Raw genomic sequence first — 20,533 nt, 5'->3', positions numbered from 1 at the left:
AAGGGGGGGATTGACTAGTTTCAAAATCTGTTCCCGTATACGAACATCAGAAACATTCTGTGCAATAGCATCATGTACCATAGTATCTGAATAAGGGAGTCCACATTCACACTCAAAAGCACAATCCCTAGTAAGGCCTTGCAAGGTTGCAACCCACTCCCTATTAGTCTGACCGGCCGTACGTTTCGTACGAAAGAAGGTATACCTTTTCGCCACTACATTGACTGAGTCTTTTAAATATGCATCTAATGCAGACAAAAGTTCTTCGTAGGACAGAGTTGCTACGTCGCGTCGGGGAAATAATTTCACTATCACACGGTACGTTTGCACCCCTACACACGATAAGAAGAAAGGCTGCCGCTCGTTACCTTGAATTCTGTAGGCGGTGAGATGGAATCCAAATTGGCGTGACCACTCCATCCAGCTTTCCAGTGCCACATCAAAAGGACGAAAAGGTGGTGCAACTGCGTGTTGTGGCTGCGGTAGCGGTGTAGCGGCGGCTGCCGCATCGTTTTGCATTGCACGTTGACCCTGGACGAGCTGTCCAAGAGTGTCTAGTAAGGCCTGCGTCTGCGGATTCTGCAAGCGATAAAATTCGGACAGTACATCTGGAGATTGTGGCGAAGCCACTACACAAGTAAAACAGGGCAGGAGCAGTAGTATTAGTACAAACGTGAATTGACTCGTCGCCAATCCTCGGCGCCAATTGTTGTGGACTGGCAAGACAGCCAATCCACTAGGACGGGAGGCCGAAGGGCACGTGTTTAAGCTCACGCAGGCTGGCGTGAGGTCTGGAACAGTTATAGGAGTTTAGTCTAGTAACAAAGTACGGATCTTCTGGAATACTTAACTTTAATCCATATTTGGTGTACATCGGTCTGACGGTACAGGCACCACAACATAAATAGCAATGGATATTGGCGCCTTGCTAGGTCGTAGCAAAAGACGTAGCTGAAGGCTATGCTAACTATCGTCTCGGCAAATGAGAGCGTAATTTGTCAGTGAACCATTGGTATCAAAGTCGGCTGTACAACTGGGCCGAGTGCTAGGACGTCTCTCTAGACCTGCCGTGTGGCGGCGCTCGGTCTGCAGTCACTGACAGTGGCGACACACGGGTCCGTCGTATACTAGCAGACCGCAGCCGATTTAAAGGCTACCACCTAGCAAGTGTGGTGTCTGGCGGTGACACCACAAAATCGGTTGTGAAACGTCGTAAATGTCTACAAATATTTACGGTGCTGATTGTTCAAAATATAAAACCATTGTGATAGAGAAGTGGGCGTGCAGAAACCAAATGCTGGGAAACGTCACATGACAGATACACCAGTCTGATTTCTTTAGTGTGTTAGGAAACCGCAGAATTAATTGGTTCAGTTACAAGTCTGAATTCCCAGTGTTAACTCTCAGATAAATCAGAGTCGAGGATCTTGCTACACACGTCATACACGAAACCGCATTTGTTATTGCACCTAAGCCTGCTAAAGGAGGTGCGCGTTAAGGGCTACTGACTGCGACTGGACTGAAGTTCCTTAACAAGCAAACTTCAGCATGTTAGACTGGATAGTATGGAAGATGCGCTTGTTGTTGGGCCCACAATAGGGCTGCTGCTAACACCCACAGTACAACCACGTCGGGGAGGAGAAATTATTAATATCGGCTCAGCAGAAAATACGGCATTGCGCATCCCCACGTACACCGATGAGCCAGAACATTACGACCACCTGTTAAGTAGTGTGCTGTTCCACTTTTCAAACACAGTACCCTTGGCATGGATTCTACAAGTCCTTGATAAGATTCCAGAAGTTTGTGGCACCGGATATCTACTTACAGTTCAAGCAATTCCCACAAATTACGGAATGGCGGTTAACGAGCATGTAGCTGGCGCCCGATAAGTGTTCCAGCAGGTGCAGATCAGGTCCATTTGTGGCCAAGGTATCAGTGTGAGTTCACTATAATGCACCTCTAACCACTGTAGCACGATTCTGCCCTCACAAGACGGACAGCTATTCTGCTCATTGATGTCATAGCTGTAGGGGGAGATTACAGGCGTGAAGCGATGCAATATTGTTCACATAGTTCACTGTTGTCATGTGCCTTCGATTACCCCACCACAGATTCCATGGAAGCCCAACTCAATCTTCTTCTTTTGCTGGTGCCCTATCCCACACCTTCACAGGGTCGCCACGGTTAGGAACAGATTTGGCAAGAATTAGTTTTTAAGAAGTGGCCGGATGCCTTTCCTGCCGCCACCCCGTACCCCCCAGGACGGAATTAGTGTATCACAACTGTTTGCGTCTGATGTAATCCATGGAATAGTGTGAACATGTTCAGATGTCTGCGAGCCGTGTAACTGAGAACGTGGGGACCAGCCCGGTATTCACCTAGCAGGATGTGGAAAACCGCCTAAAAACCAATCCAGACTGGCCAGCACACCGGCTGACGTCTGTAATCCGCTGGGCGGATTCGATGTAGGGCCGGCGCGCCTACCCGAGTCCAGGAAGCACCGCATTAGCGCTCTCAGCTGACCTGGCGGGTGGAAGCCCAACTCATTGTACCCCATTATATAAGACTGCCCTCACCGGCGTGCATGATAGGCGCGGTGCATGATTCGTGCCGCCATTCGCCTGGTTGACAGCATGGAAGAACCCAACCATCGATCTGGTTTAACAAGAAATGCGAGTCATTCGATAGGTGACACGTTTTTGTTGATCCACGGTGATAACTCAGCGATGCTGTGCCCTCTGAAATCGTAACTGACGACGTCGTGTGAAATGGAGCTCCATATTCAACAATACCTTTGAATAGTTTGCTCCGTAACAATTGTGCGGGCACCAGCATTGTAATCTTGTCGTCAGATCTGCCACAGGTCACTGCCTATCCTGGATTACGCAGTGGGGGATACTCCGACTTTTACGTCTTGTGATGAGACGTGGTCGTCCAGTACCACACAGCCCATTCGTTATTTCATCATCCTTCAACCACTTTCCATAGGTGCTCAAAATAGTAATAACCCAACAAGCGACCAAATTAGCTGCTTCAGTGATTCTCGTCTACAGCCGCAACGCCACAACACTGTGCCTTCTGTCAAAACAGCTTACATCAATTTCCGAAATTGCTGCACGATCTTCGCTATAATGACTGCCCATTCGTCTCTCTCCCACATATATCCTTTCCTTACTGTGCCATGTGCCCACAACACCACCAGGAGGCATTCAACCTCGCTGTGGGCAGTAGTCACAATGTTTTAGCTCATCAGTGTGTACTACAATGAGTGCTGTTGACAGGTAACAGTTATGTTCACGTATCAGGCGCTACCACGACTCGTTCAGCCGCATGCTCCTGTACTATCAGTTGCACGCTTTCCGGTCTTTAACCAATGCCCAAAATATGCAGTTTCAATATTTTGTTGGTATAGGACCAGCAACCCTTTTACTTCATGAAGAGTGTATTAGTGTATTACAAATCAATCACAATTGCAGCACAGATACTGTAGCTGCAATGAAACTGCCTGACCTTAATGAAAACAGTCTAAAATTGGCAAATACATGCATTACGCAGTGCCGGTATATAAATGCACAGTATGCGAGAGGTGTTCGGAAAGTAAGGTCGGATCAGTCGCGAAATTAAAACCCCTGTGAATTTTTTTTTTTTTTTTTTTTTAGCCACACCTTCCAGCTACATCTTTAAATACTCGCCGCTCCGACTTAGACATTTGCTGTGGCGTTGTACCAACTTTCCAGTACCCACGTCACAGAAAACAGCCATCTGTGCTATCCACCAATTCTCTAAGCTGGTCTGCCTTTCGTTATTTGTGCCAAAATATTTTATTCATAGCCAAGGGTTCATGTGAGCAGAGATGAACAACGGAGGGAACCAATTAAGGGCTGTATTGTGTGTGATCAAATATTTCCCATCGAAAACGCTGCAGGGGCGTTTTCATTGCGCCTGCAGAATGCTGTGAAAATTGTCTTGAAGAAAGAAACACATGACATTTATGTTATGTGGACTGCATAGCTTCAGGCGAAATCTCTCACCAGATCCACATACTTGGCGGGAGACACTGTTGTTTTAGGCATTTCAACGTAATCACTTTGCGCTCTGAACTGAAAAAGCGACGTGAAGCGATCGACAGGCACACTAAAGACACTACACAACACATCTGTGCAAAGTTCCATCGGATTTTCACGGAGGTTTCCATTTCGCGCCTTGTCAGACCTTACTTACAGAATACGCCTCTCACATATGCTCACCAGACATGTCATAACCATTTACTACCATCAAACTGAACTTTGATTCCGACTTACGTAGTGAGCATTATCTACCATCACTGTGTCATGTATGTATTTGAAAAGTGTAAATCTTTGTCATTAAGATTAGGCACTTTCTGTGCAGCCTGTAGGTCAGGCTTGACAATGAATCAGTCGGTGCTGAACTTGTAGCCAAAATATACGTACTGCAACTGTGACAGATTTGTAATACACTTTATAATGCCTAAAGGTTGGATGATAGGCACACTTTGGAACCATTCACACGAAACTAGTAAAACTGTTCGTCTTTTGAGATTAGAAAAAAAGGTGAATATAGACAGCTCAGGCTATTCCTAAACTAACTTAAGTTGTCGTATTCGAAGGACAATTGGTATTCACTTATCATCTTGCCTGGTAGACACAGATTTGCAGTACGTAACTGTAAGCACAGTCCACATCTGCGTCGCGTTCAGTTCCTGTTAACATGGACGCGCGTAATCATCCACGGCACGGTAACGAAGCAAACGTTTAAATGGCTCTGAGCACTATGGGACATAACATCTGAGGTAATCAGTCAAACGTTTATCCACTCGTGTTATACACTACTGGCCATTCAAATTGCTACACCAAGAAGAAATGCAGATGATAAACAGGTATTCATTGGACAAATACATTATACCAGAACTACATGTGATTACATTTTCACGCAGTTTGGGTGCATAGGTCCTAAGAAATCATTACCCAGATCAACCACCACTGGTCGTAATAACGGCCTTGATACGCCTGGGCATTGAGTCAAGCAGAGCTTGGATGGCGTGTACAAGTACAGCTGCCTATGCAGATACCACGGTTCATCAAGAGTAGTGATTGGAGTATTGTGACGAGCCAGTTGCTCGGCCACCATTGACCAGACAGTCTGAATTGGTGAGAGGTCTGGAGAATTTGCTGGACAGAGCAGCAGTCGAACATTTTCTGTATCCAGAAAGGCCCGTACAAGACCTGCAACATGCGGTGGTGCGTTATCCAGCTGAAATGTAGAGTTTCACAGGGATCGAATGAAGGGTTAGAAAATGGCTCTGAGCCATCAGTCTCCTAGAACATAGAACTACTTAAACCTAACTAACCTAAGGACATCACACACATCCACGCCCGAGGCAGGATTCGAACCTGCGACCGTAGCGGTCGCGCGGTTCCAGACTGAAGCGCCTAGAAACGCTCGACCACACCGGCTGGCCTGTGAATGAGGGGTTAGAGCCACAGGTCGTAAAACACTTGAAATGTAACGTCCACTGTTCAAAGTGCCGCCAATGCGAACAAGATGTGACCGAGACGTGTAACCAATGGCACCCCGTACCATCACGCCGGTATGGCGATGACGAATACACGCTTCCCATGCGTGTTTACCGCCATGTCGCCAAACACGGATGCGACCATCATGATGCTGTAAACAGAACCTGGATTCATCCAAAAAAGTGACGTTTTGCCATTCTTGCACCCAGGCCCGTCGTTGAGTACACCATCGCAGGCGCTAATGTCTGTGATGCAGCGTCAAGGGTAATCGCAGCCACGGTATCCGAGCTGATAGTCCATGCTGCTGCAAACGTCGTCGAACTGTTCGTGCAGATGGTTGTTGTCTTGCAATAGTCCCCATCTGTTGACTCAGGGATCGAGACGTGGCTGCAGGATCCGTTACAGCCATGCGGATATGATGTCTGTCATCTCGACTGCTAGTGATACGAGGCCGTTGGGATCCAGCATGGCGTTCCGTATTACCCTCCTGAACCCAACGATTCCATATTCTGCTAATAGGCATTGGATCTCGACCAACGAGAGCAGCAATGTCGCGATACTATAAACCGCAATCGCGATAGGCTACAATCCGACCTTTATCAAAGTCGGAAACGTGATGGTACGCTTTTCTCCTCCTTACACGAAGCATCACAACAACGTTTCACCAGGCAACCGGTCAACTGCTGTTTGTGTATGAGAAATCAGTTGGAAACTTTCCTCATGTCAGCACGTTGAGGGTGTCGCCACCGGCACCAACCTTGTGTGAATGCTCTGAAAAGCTAATCATTTGCATATCACAGCATCTTTCTGCTGTCGGTTAAATTTCGCGTCTGTAGCACGTCATGTTCGTGGTGTAGCAATTTTAATGGCCAGTAGTGGTTCAAATGGTTGAAATGGCTCTGAGCACTATGGGACTTAACTACTGAGGTCATCAGTCCCCTAGAACTTAGAACTACTTAAACCTAACTAACCTAAGGACATCACACACATCCATGCCCGAGGCAGGATTCGAACCTGCGACCGTAGCGGTCACGCGGTTCCAAACTGACGCGCTTAGAACCGCACGGCCACACCGGCCGGCTGGCCAGTGGTGTATCGTCATTTAGTGTACACTTCCTCTTACACTGATAGTCTACGTATAGTGTGTCTGACACGACACAAATACTCGAATGTCGATATTATTTACGTAACTGTTGTTCACATTACACAAGACGGGAGCAGTTGTATCCGAAATCACGATACAATATAGCTCAGTATCATTGCAAAGTTTCGGAAATGGCTTTACTGTTCATGAAGCACAAACCACTGACACATTCGGTAAGTGGCACTACTCTTTAACCAGAACTTCTCTTTGCAATAGTTATTTTCGCGACCACGGCTCCGATATGAACGGCAGGTAGCAATAAGACTACACGCTTTTGAACTGTTGCTCCGGAAAGTGAATGAACGTTATAAGAATGTTAGGACGCCAGGCGGCTACACATGTGTTAAGAACTTTGCTGAGCTAAAATTCAACTAGAACTTTATAAAACGGTCTTCACACTGGTTTGATAATGACCGCCACGAAATTATGTCATGCACATATTTCTTCATGCCCAGTTGTAATGTATATGTTCCAAATGCTGCCTTTTGCTACAATTTTTACCCTCTACAGATCCCTCTGGCGTAGGGCCGTCAATGACGTGCAAAACTGGACGCGTGCAGCGTGTGCGCCCCGGCGTGTCACTCGGCTTTTGTCGGCTCTTCTCGGAAGTACCCGGAACAGTGCGACATTCGATTTAGTATTGCGGCGCGGCATTTTGCAGTCGGCACAACTCTCTAAGTTCGGCAGAATCGTGGTGTCAACGCTATTTACCCTTCGCTGTTTGTTCATGATATAACGGACGTCCACAGGTCCATTGGCAGTTCACACAAAAGTGATCTAGTGATCATCTAGTGTCTATCGCCACACAATCCTTCAAAATAAATGGGAATGACAGAAGAATGAGAATTCTAAATTCGCATAAGCAACGGGTACTGCTTATTTGCTACAAAACAACATTATAGTGCCTCATAGAAAGAGTTTAAACTTTTAGATGGCAATGAGAGAACAAAAAGTTACAACGATCGACAGACATGATATATTGTTCTGCATATCAAGAAGCACTTTGTGCTAAATTTTCAGGCTAGAGCACTTGAAGAAATTGGTGGTACAAATAGTAAACTTTCTGAAGGCCTACCTATTATTCCATTTTCAGTTGTAACAATTTTCAAGGGAAATAAATGATGAATATGGAGACTTCATATATTATCGCAAAGTGCGTCGATTTAAATCTTACTATTGTTGAATTTATGAAGGAAAAAGGGGTGGAGGAACGAAAATTAGAACATCCAGAATGGATTACAGACTTCACATTTTAAGTGGACTTGACTGCACACTGCCCACGGTAAAGACATTGCAAGGGCCGGCCGCTGTGGCCAAGCGGTTCTAGGCGCTTCAGTCTGGAACCGCGCTGCCACTACAGTCGCAGGTTGGAATCCTGTCTCGGGCATGGATGTGTGTGTTGTCCTTAGGTTAGTTAGGTTTAAGTAGTTCTAAGTTCTAGGGGACTGATGACCTCAGGCCGCGCGTGATTAGCTGAGCGGTCTTAGGCGCTGCAGTCATGGACTGTGCGGCTGGTCCCGGCGGAGGTTCGAGTCCTCCCTTGGGCATGCGTGTGTGTGTGTTTGTCCTTAGGATAATTTAGGTTAAGTAGTGTGTAAGCTTAGGGACTGATGACCTTAGCAGTTAAGTCCCATAAGATTTCACACACATTTGAACATTTTTTTGATGACCTCGGATGTTTAGTACCATAGTGCTCAGAGCCATTTGAAAATTTCAAGGTAACTTTCTTCTGATTTGTGGGGATGCATTTAAAAAGAAAATCGTGTTGTAGAAGGGACACATTCTGGCCAAAACAGTACAGTTCCCCAAGCTCACTGGCGTTAAGGGGAGTGCGTGGTTCATTGTGACCCTGCAAGAATTACAGCGATAGTTTTATAAAGGATTTGATGACTATGTCAATCTTAAAAAGGATTTCGAGCTGTTTTCGAGACCGTTTGACGTTTCAGTTGACAGCACCCCTGTGCATGTGCAGATGTAACTGACTGAGCTACAAGGTAATTCCAGTTTTAATTACAAACCTTTTTATGTTTGTTCAGGATATCTACATTGCTATTTCGGGTAGATTTTCCGGGTCTCCATAATGAGATTACAAAAATGCTACAATAGGCCGATCGACATATTTGTGGGCAACACTTTTCTTCGATTACGAAACAAAATAAGTCACGATTATATGGCACCTCGAGGGTTAAATTCTGTGAAGTTGTGTGCGTTTTTCCGTATGCTAATAGTTTGTACCAGATAAAAATTATGTCTTTAGCGTGTCAGAAATAATTAATTAATACCGAAAACTGTTTCTTTTGTGATCTGTATTGTTGAGAAATGTGAAATATAAAACTAATTCATATGCAGAACGACCGTACTGCCATTTAAATGCAGCTCATTCACTGTTTCCCCCTCTCCCCCTTCCCCTCCTCGAGGCCAGACAACGTGGCGTGGCGAGGGGGGAGTGTAAAATGAGACATAGCGCTTTGGCCCTAGGGGCCGGACACGGCCCGCTAGCTGAAACCTCGACTAGCTTTGCTCTAGTGCGATACTGGTTGTTTCTTGTTCTCTTACAACACGTCCTTTTCTCCTGTCCCCTGTTCTAAGTACTGTTTTACACGTATACCTATCCTTGTTGAAATTTATGTCACATGGTCCACATCAAGTTGAAATTTGCGTCACATGGTCCCTTCGTGTAGTAAAATCGTTAAGCTTCTAAAACAAGGCACTCAAAAGATGTGGCCAGTTATGTAACATATTTTGATGCTCGCAAACTGAGTCATCAGAGCTTACAGGGTATTTCCTGCTGACCTACAACCATGAAATTTGGCAAGAAGCAAGGCTTCACAGTAGAAATAAAGGGAAAAATGGTAAAACACGAAATAATATTTCTTTTGCCATTTGTTATGCGACTTCACACTTAAGATTAAAACTTTCCCGCAAGGCCTGGATTTCCAAGGACTGATATCTTGCCAGTACAAATGTCTATAGTAGGTAAAAATCGTCGAGTCTGGCGATTGTCGGTATGAACGAACTGTCTATATACGTAACTAAGTTTGTAAGCAACCGTCAAAGTGTGGGTCCTCCTCAAACTTAGCCATTTTTTTTCTCCAGGCCGATGCAGCCTTCTACGACTTCCTCTTCTGTGCCAATCTCTTCATCTCAAAGCAGCACTAACGTTCAGAGTCACAGCAACCTCTAAAAACGTTTCATACTCATCAGTTTAACGCCTTCAGCCGCACCAGTATACTGCCTCGTTGCTCGTACTTGTCCTACTTGTGACATGGATGAATTTTTTATGCTGCATCATGTCTGCCTTGTGTGCTTGCATAAAAAATATACTAATGAACTATCCGTATAGCTAATCTGGGAAACATCAGTTAAAAAATACAAAGTGGCGACGTGGAATGATATCTAAGGCCTTTCGGGAGTCAAGAGAAAGGGCATCTTCTTCGCTGTGTACATTTTTCTGGAAATTGTAAGGAAAAAAGATGCCTTGGAATTCTAGTGAATTCTGCAGAGGACTGTGATGAAAAAGCACGCCATGAAGAATTACGAGACAGTTCCAAAGTTCCAGGAGAAATTGAAACGTCCCCTTTCAACAATTTATACACGACTGTGCTTAAACTGACACACAATGTTTTTAGCGCAACGCAATCTGACTATGAAAGATCCCTACAAAACAATGGCCCTGACTAACTTTAACCTATACCTTTCACAAATCACTTACCTCACAAAAATCTTCGTTACTCAAACTACTGCAATACAGCGAGCGCCACTATTGCCAGCTATATAAAAGATCCAAACTACAGAAGGCACTAACTACTGATAGGGATAGTTAGCAAATGAAAGATATTAATAGAGAACAAACAATGTATTTACCTTAATAGTCATAATATATATAGCAGTTCATGACAAATTACAAAACTCCGCCATCTCTCTCCTCACATCCACCACTGCTGGCGGCTCACCTCCAACTGCGCTACGCTACGCGCTGTTCACATCCAGCTGCCGCTGCCCAACACTACAATGGCAGACAACAATGCAAACTAGCCACATACTGCACACAGCACAGCCAGAGCGCTACGTAACGTTGCCAATAAGAAAACATAAACAGGCTACTTACATAGCCCCCATGCTCCCCACAAAAAATTTTACAAAATATTTTTGGGCAGTGGCCAATAATGATTTGAAAAAATTTTTCATAATTACAATAACAAAGATATCAAATGCACACACTTATTTATACAATGTTGGTCAAAAGCTAAAATTTTCTCACAGTCCATAAAGACAGTCCTGATCATTCATCACAGTAAAACTGCCGTTTCTTTTATCAAAGTCTGAGCAGTAAAAGACAATGCACACGGAAGTAGTGGATGTCCATGCAGTCTTGAAGAAGTAGTGTTGTCCTTCCAACAGAAAGACAGTGCTGACTCTTGACATGCTGACAGGTAATGGGCCACAACAATGCAAACCCACAGCAGAGTCAGTCGAAGTTGATGAATATTGGTAGGTAGGTCATCACAGAGTAGACCCACTGGAGTCCTGGTAGAGAGTATGGTATTGGTGGGCCACCAGAGGTGCAGACCCACTGCAGTCCTTGTAGAAATTGTGGACAGGCCCACTGTAGTCCTGGTAGAGAGTATGGTATTGGTGGGCCAACAGAGGTGCTGACCCACTGTAGTCCTTGTAGAGATTGTGGTATTGGTGAGTCATCATAGGTGTAGACCCACTGTAGTCCTTGTAGAGACGGTCAGCAGCCATCTGTTGCGACTGTGCAGGTGCACAATCACCATTGAAGAGTCTTGCGGATAATATAGCAAGTCCATAAACCACCACTCGTGCACTCACAAAGTTTTTTTTTCTAATTGTCCTTAGAACCAGCAATGCTGTTAACCAGTCCCTTGCTGAATTATTAACACACGTGCAAACACTATCAGTCCCTACTTCTCCATATACTATGACCAACAGAAACGTGTGCAGTGAAATGGAACGTACAAGTTACTTAATTTGATATGGTGTCAATTACAATTTTATAACATGAGAATACAATTACAGAAATACAGAAAACATCATTAAAGAACATAACAATACAGATAACATTTGTAGTACAAGCTTTACAAAAGAATAGAAATAGACATATACATCAGTGTTACAGGAATTATGACATAAGTAAATACATAAAAGATCAGAATAATTATTGAAACATCAACTTCACGCATGAGCATTAAAACAAAACAGAATAAATAATGTCTAAACATCTTTACAAAGTAAATAACATATTATTAATGCAAATTATATTTGAGGATAACAGTATTCCTCATCATAGTGAATGTAGCTGAGTATTAGAAAAAGAAAAAATTATATGAAACTACACAGAGGCAGGAAGAAAACACATACACAAGGGTACACAAACACATAGTGGGATAACACAAAAGGAAAGGACAGGGTTTGTTTCATTGAAGTATTTTGCAAACAAAACTTTCTTTGCTTCTTGGAGATCTCCCTTCATTCATCATTATTCCCAAAAAGTCCTATCTATACCTCCTTCCTATATTCTATTCATATTTCTTTCAAAATAATTGTTTCTCATTGTACAATACTCATTTTGGCCCAAATCTTTTTCATATAACGTCGCAATGCATTCTTTACCTATTCTCCATAGTCAGTTTCTTATATAGTCTACCCCTCTTAAGCTAACTTAAATCTACTGAGCTACGGTATTCCACAGGGTGTAGTGAAACGAGGTTTGAACTATTAAAGTGCAGAACGACAACACAAAAAGCTTATTAATTAAACATATACAATATGTTAGTACATTTATTAAGGAACAGACCTTATATGCCATTGAATAGAACAAGGCAATTTACATAAATATCATAATACATTGAGTAGCTCTCGTACTCAAAGGGTGCATCCACAGGTTACAAATCGTCAATACTTGAGTTCCATACTGGGCGTTCAGTTGAATTTTACGTAAGAAAGTGACTCTCGCCATCTGAAAGCAAACGATTTTAGGTTGGCCAGGACAGAGGCTCAAATTCTTATTGATCTAACTTGCATCTGTTTCTTTTAACTTTCTTCCAGCCCTAGCTTGTGCTAGGAATAGTAGTGAAGAAATTAGATCCGTTGCACAGGAATTACGTAATACACATGCAGACACAACAAAATTACTTAGAGATGAAATCAGTGCAGTTGCTAAACAATGTTCAGAAAACTCAACACAGTTACGCGACGAGTTTAAATTAATGTCAACAGAACTTTTACGCACTCTAGATGCGAAAGGCGACAAGAAATATGAACAACAGAACAGCCAAGTTGACGAACGTTTTAATTACCACCTACAAAACAGTGAAATGCGTTACCACAATTTCATACAGGAACACAACAAAGTAAAGAAACAAGTCATGGAAACAATTACTACACAGAGACAGGAAGATAAGTGTAAGTTGTACGTACGTAGACAACAACATTACTACAGTATCAGACGAAAGAAATACTATCAAACAGTTGAACACCGAATTGCATGATGAAATCTCCGATCTTAAAACAAAAACAGACACACACACAGTAGACTTTCAGACAGTGACCAGTAGACTTGAACAATTGGAATTATTACAGGATCCCGATGCCATTAAAGCAGACGTTAAGAAATTAAACAAAACCACACTTAAAATGCAAAAACAAATTGATGCTTGTGACACTAAAAATGACGATCAGGTAAAAGCACTGACAGAAAAATTTGATGAATTGGCCAGTCGTATTGACGTTATCGAAAATAACAATGGCACCAAATCGGACAATACCTCACCAATTTCGTTCAATCAAACACCCGAATTCCAAAATTTACAGCAGACGATCAGTGAGATAGTTTCGTCCAACAATACATTGCGTAGAAAATTGTCATCTTTACAGCAAGAAGTGACAGAAATGAAAAATGTTTCAGCTTCTAACACGTCACAGCATATGCCACATCTTGAACATTTGTCACACTCACACAGCCAGTATAATTTAAGTAATTTACAGAGAGTACGTGACTTAGATTTCGAACAGACGCAGACAAACAGATTCTCATGCAGTCAAGAATCTGCTCAGACATTCAGAGACGATAATTTTGATTACAAGCTCTTTCTATCCGTTAGGAAATTTAAGGTACTTAAAAATGACAGAACACAGATTCAGTCTTTGGATTGGATACAACAATTTAGTTTTGCTTTTGCATCAAGTTGGCCCGTAACACACAAACTTGAATTTATTTGCAGTTTTTTGGAAGGCGAACCAGCAACTCGTATGAGACCGATCGCGAGACAATGTTATTCGGTAGAAGAATTTCAGAATGCTTTTCTGTCAGCGTATTGGTCCAATACGACACAGCGCGGTATCAAGGATCAGTTAATTAGTTTACCGAATTATGGGAACTCAAATTTTCCCACTGTCACGCAATTTTTTGAACATATGGTACAACAAAACCAATATTTATGTGAGCAATACATTGAATTAGCACATATCCAATTATGTATTTCAAAATTACCACGATCGTTAAGAGTATCACTTTTAACAGGACAACAGAAAGAAAATGTTTCAGCATTTAGAAATCTGTTACAGCTTCTGGAAGTTCAGCAATCAGATTATTTCTTCATAAACGAAAATTTTTCACAACATAACCAAGGCCAACAAGCATACAGTAATTACGATCAACCACGCTATTTTAATAGCAAAGGTGATAGACGCTCTAGAAATGACAACCACCAGAACCTTAATAGCAGACAAAACTTTAATTATCAGTATCTTCAAAATTATCAACAACAGCAAACACATTTTGGCATACCTAACCAACAACGTAATGTGCAAGGTCAACCAAGCTTTAATGTTTCTCCGCCTACACGTATAGCGTCGGCTCCGCCAAACCGCAACGCACAGCAACTAGGAAATCACTACGTACAGAAGACACATCATTTCAACTCTTATCGCAACGCGCCGTATAGCAATGACTTTCATGACAAACTTAAAAGCAATGAGCACAGTTTTCAGCGTACATTTGATAATGGTAGGTCGTATCAGCAGCAGAATCATCCACAACAACATATTATCATGAATGGACCAGACAGTCGATATCATCCCGAACCTAATACGTCAGGACGAAGTACCAGAACAGTACAAATAATCGAAATGCCGCAGCATCCTCCTGCGCCGGCCGGTGTGGCCGAGCGATTCTAGGCGCTTCAGTCTGGAACCGCGCGACCGCTACGGTCGCAGGTTCGAATCCTGTCTCGGGTATGGAGGTGTGTGATCGCCTTAGGTTAGTTAGGTTTAAGTAGTTCTAAGTTCTAAGGGACTGATGACCTCAGATGTTAAGTCCCATAGTACTCAGAGCCATTTGAACCATCCTCCTGCAAATAACAGCAGGTCAGAAAGAATTTGACTAGATACAGTACAGGTTGCATCTTCCAGCAACGTAAGCAACACTTTTGACACACAGAATATTGTTCATGAAAATGTTATTACTTTTGACGACATCCGAGACACACTTTTGCATGAAAAACCAGTTTTAGAAAAAAACAATTTCCCACCCTGTTATTGAAGTAAAGATTGGATCATCCACATTTTCAGCAGTAATCGATTCTGGATCACCTATGTCAGCTATAAATGAAGAAACTTTCAACGAATGTAACAAAGAGAATACTTATCCTACGTCACCATTAGGCAAAAGTAAAGTAAAAGGAGCAGTATCTGGTAAAGGAGTAGATGTGAAATTACAGACACACTTATCATTTTGCATTGCAGGTCATGCGTTCCACATAAATTTTTGGATTGTTCCCTTATTGACAACAGACGTTAGTTTAGGTACGAATTTTTTGGTACAACATGAACAAATTATTGACTTTCAAAATTCCTATTTAATGTTAAAGGATGAAAAGGTACAACTGGCATTAGAATTTCAGCATGCTTTATCTGCAGAATAACGAGCAATTAATTGGACAGAGGTCATTTCACATTGTTCACAGATACGTATGTACACAACTACAATACACCAGACGAAGCCGATTATGACGTTATGCAAATGATTTCTGATGAAGTAAAACAGAGCAGTGCAAATATATGACGAACGTACGCAGCTACGCAAAATTCTTTTACAGCAAGCTCCCGTTTTTGGCAACATTCCCTGTACTATGTCCGGTTTTATGTATTAATTTCAAGTTAAACAGCACGACACATTTAAAGCCAAACATTATCCCATTCCATATATTCACAGAGAACAAGTTAAGAAAGAATTACAAGCTATGCTAGACCAATGAGTTACTGAACCGGCAGTTAGTCCGTACATAAACCCGCTCCATACTGTTAAGAAAAAGAATGTCTCACTTCGCCTCGTACTTGATTCGTGTCATGTCAACGACATTATTATCAATGAAACAGATCGCCCACAGACACTAGAAGAACTTCTACAGAAATTTCATGGTACTGCTATTCATCCCACATTAGATTTAAAATCGGGATTTTGGCAAATTCGGCTCCATCCGAACTGCAGATAGTACAAAGCATTTCTCTGGTTTGGTGATTGTTATCAATTTTGCAAATTACCGTTCGGTCTAACAATTTATTCAGCAGCATTTATTCGTGGTTTGAATACTACACTCCTGGAAATGGAAAAAAGAACACATTGACACCGGTGTGTCAGACCCACCATACTTGCTCCGGACACTGCGAGAGGGCTGTACAAGCAATGATCACACGCACGGCACAGCGGACACACCAGGAACCGCGGTGTTGGCCGTCGAATGGCGCTAGCTGCGCAGCATTTGTGCACCGCCGCCGTCAGTGTCAGCCAGTTTGCCGTCGCATACGGAGCTCCATCGTAGTCTTTAACACTGGTAGCATGCCGCGACAGCGTGGACGTGAACCGTATGTGCAGTTGACGGACTTTGAGCGAGGGCGTATAGTGGGCATGCGGGAGGCCGGGTGGACGTACCGCCGAATTGCTCAACACGTGGGGCGTGAGGTCTCCACAGTACATCGATGTTGTCGCCAGTGGTCGGCGGAAGGTGCACGTGCCCGTCGACCTGGGACCGGACCACAGCGACGCACGGATGCACGCCAAGACCGTAGGATCCTACGCAGTGCCGTAGGGGACCGCACCGCCACTTCCCAGCAAATTAGGGACACTGTTACTCCTGGGGTATCGGCGAGGACCATTCGCAACCGTCTCCATGAAGCTGGGCTACGGTCCCGCACACCATTAGGCCGTCTTCCGCTCACGCCCCAACATCGTGCAGCGCGCCTCCAGTGGTGTCGCGACAGGCGTGAATGGAGGGACGAATGGAGACGTGTCGTCTTCAGCGATGAGAGTCGCTTCTGCCTTGGTGCCAATGATGGTCGTATGCGTGTTTGGCGCCGTGCAGGTGAGCGCCACAATCAGGACTGCATACGACCGAGGCACACAGGGCCAACACCCGGCATCATGGTGTGGGGAGCGATCTCCTACACTGGCCGTACACCACTGGTGATCGTCGAGGGGACACTGAATAGTGCACGGTACATCCAAACCGTCATCGAACCCATCGTTCTACCATTCCTAGACCGGCAAGGGAACTTGCTGTTCCAACAGGACAATGCACGTCCGCATGTATCCCGTGCCACCCAACGTGCTCTAGAAGGTGTAAGTCAACTACCCTGGCCAGCAAGATCTCCGGATCTGTCCCCCATTGAGCATGTTTGGGACTGGATGAAGCGTCGTCTCACGCGGTCTGCACGTCCAGCACGAACGCTGGTCCACCTGAGGCGCCAGGTGGAAATGGCATGGCAAGCCGTTCCACAGGACTACATCCAGCATCTCTACGATCGTCTTCATGGGAGAATAGCAGCCTGCATTGCTGCGAGGGGTGGATATACACTGTACTAGTGCCGACATTGTGCATGCTCTGTTGCCTGTGTCTATGTGCCTGTGGTTCTGTCAGTGTGATCATGTGATGTATCTGACCCCAGGAATGTGTCAATAAAGTTTCCCCTTCCTGGGACAACGAATTCACGGTGTTCTTATTTCAATTTCCAGGAGTGTATACTTCCGACAGAACTTAAAGACAGAATCACAACGTATGTAGATGACATCCTTATCGCAGAAGCTAACTGGTCTGAACGCAATTTGATTATTGAACACTGTTGCATTCTTTTCGTGCACAAGGACTCACAGTTAATCTTAGCAAATCACACTTTGACAAAACTTCTATAAAATTTCTGGGATATGTAATTTCAGCAGAAGGCATTGCTCCTGACCCGGAAAAACTTCAAGCTTTACGTGACATTACTGTTCCAACCACTAAAAAACAACTACGCAGCTTTCTGGGATTAATTAACTTTTTCCGTAAATTTATTCATTACTCTGCTTTAGACACCCCTAGATTATGCCAAATGACGGGTAAAAACGCTATTTCGTCCTGGGATAGCCAAGCACAGTCTGAATTTGTTAATCTGAAACATGGCTTGTTGAACGCACCACTTTTATCACACCCAGATCCTACCAGAAATTTTTCCATTGCCACCGACAGTTCTGAACACCGCTTTAGGCGTACACATTTTTCAGAAAACTGAAGAAGACGATACTACAGTAATTAAAAACATCGCCTTTGCAAGTCGAATTCTGTCACCTGCTGAACGCAATTATTCTGTTACAGAACTTGAAACGTTATATGTTGTATGGGCATTTACCACATTTAGGCATTTTCTTTATAATTACTGTAATGAGATGACTTATGATTTATAATACTACACAAACGCTTTGTAACTAGACAACGAGTGCCAATAACTGTAATGAGATGACTTATGATGCCAATAATTACTGTAATGAGATGACTTCTTAACAATATACAACATACATGCTTTGTAACTGGCCAATGAGTGCCAATAATTATTCAAATCGGATGATACACTAGTGTAGTTCTGAATCATGACTAGCATATGACTTAATGTACCCTTCACCTTCTGACCTAATTACCAGCAATTACTGCGATATCCGTATGTCCTGTCCATCCTCATGATCATGGAGCACTATATTTGGTTTTTGCACTAATTCTACGTTAATGTAAGAGTATGGATTCTACAAGAATGTGGTGTTGACATCAAGCTGTCCACCACTCTTACCGAAGGAGATGTCATTATGGTCCTACTGTTTGGTGTACCTAATGTACTACCAAAATGATAACATACAATATTAATACATTTCAGTGTCTTGGCTACACTGATAAATACTTCAGGGAAGAGAACTTCAGATTGTCTCACTTGGTGTTGTGCTTCTGTAGAGAGATATGGACTATGCAGCTATGTGCAGCCCACTGTGCTACAACCATGATGCTATCCATCCCATTCCTTTCCTATTTCTTATAAAATGCACTTTATTTCATTCCTCAAAATGTTGAAATTCTTGTAAAATGATAAAGGCTTATACAGTGCATGTACACTCTATTTCATGTTCTGTACTCATTGCGTATACACTTTATCATTTCTCAATATGTTCTGTACTCAGTGCGTGTGCACTCTATTTAATTTCTAAATACGTTCTGTACTTATACACTCCTGGAAATTGAAATAAGAACACCGTGAATTCATTGTCCCAGGAAGGGGAAACTTTATTGACACATTCCTGGGGTCAGATACATCACATGATCACACTGACAGAACCACAGGCACATAGACACAGGCAACAGAGCATGCACAATGTCGGCACTAGTACAGTGTATATCCACCTTTCGCAGCAATGCAGGCTGCTATTCTCCCATGAAGACGAAAGTAGAGATGCTGGATGTAGTCCTGTGGAACGGCTTGCCATGCCATTTCCACCTGGCGCCTCAGGTGGACCAGCGTTCGTGCTGGACGTGCAGACCGCCTGAGACGACGCTTCATCCAGTCCCAAACATGCTCAATGGGGGACAGATCCGGAGATCTTGCTGGCCAGGGTAGTTGACTTACACCTTCTAGAGCACGTTGGGTGGCACGGAATACATGCGGACGTGCATTGTCCTGTTGGAACAGCAAGTTCCCTTGCCGGTCTAGGAATGGTAGAACGATGGTTTCGATGACGGTTTGGATGTACCGTGCACTATTCAGTGTCCCCTCGACGATCACCAGTGGTGTACGGCCAGTGTAGGAGATCGCTCCCCGCGCCATGATGCCGGGTGTTGGCCCTGTGTGCCTCGGTCGTATGCAGTCCTGATTGTGGCGCTCACCTGCACGGCGCCAAACACGCATACGACCATCATTGGCACCAAGGCAGAAGCGACTCTCATCGCTGAAGACGACACGTCTCCATTCGTCCCTCCATTCACGCCTGTCGCGACACCACTGCACGATGTTGGGGCGTGAGCGGAAGACGGCCTAACGGTGTGCGGGACCGTAGGCCAGCTTCATGGAGACGGTTGCGAATGGTCCTCGCCGATACCCCAGGAGCAACAGTGTCCCTAATTTGCTGGGAAGTGGCGGTGCGGTCCCCTACGGCACTGCGTAGGATTCTACGGTCTTGGCGTGCATCCGTGCGTCGCTGTGGTCCGGTCCCAGGTCGACGGGCACGTGCACCTTCCGCCGACCACTGGCGACAACATCGATGTACTGTGGAGACCTCACGCCCCACGTGTTGAGCAATTCGGCGGTACGTCCACCCGGCCTCCCGCATGCCCACTATACGCCCTCGCTCAAAGTCGGTCAACTGCACATACGGTTCACGTCCACGCTGTCGCGGCATGCTACCAGTGTTAAAGACTGCGATGGAGCTCCGTATGACACGGCAAACTGGCTGACACTGACGGCGGCGGTGCACAAATGCTGCGCAGCTAGCGCCATTCGACGGCCAACACCGCGGTTCCTGGTGTGTCCGCTGTGCCGT

Source organism: Schistocerca cancellata, chromosome 5 (assembly GCF_023864275.1).
Source record: "Schistocerca cancellata isolate TAMUIC-IGC-003103 chromosome 5, iqSchCanc2.1, whole genome shotgun sequence".
NCBI classification, from domain to species: domain Eukaryota; kingdom Metazoa; phylum Arthropoda; class Insecta; order Orthoptera; family Acrididae; genus Schistocerca; species Schistocerca cancellata.
This window is presented reverse-complemented; position numbering follows the sequence as displayed.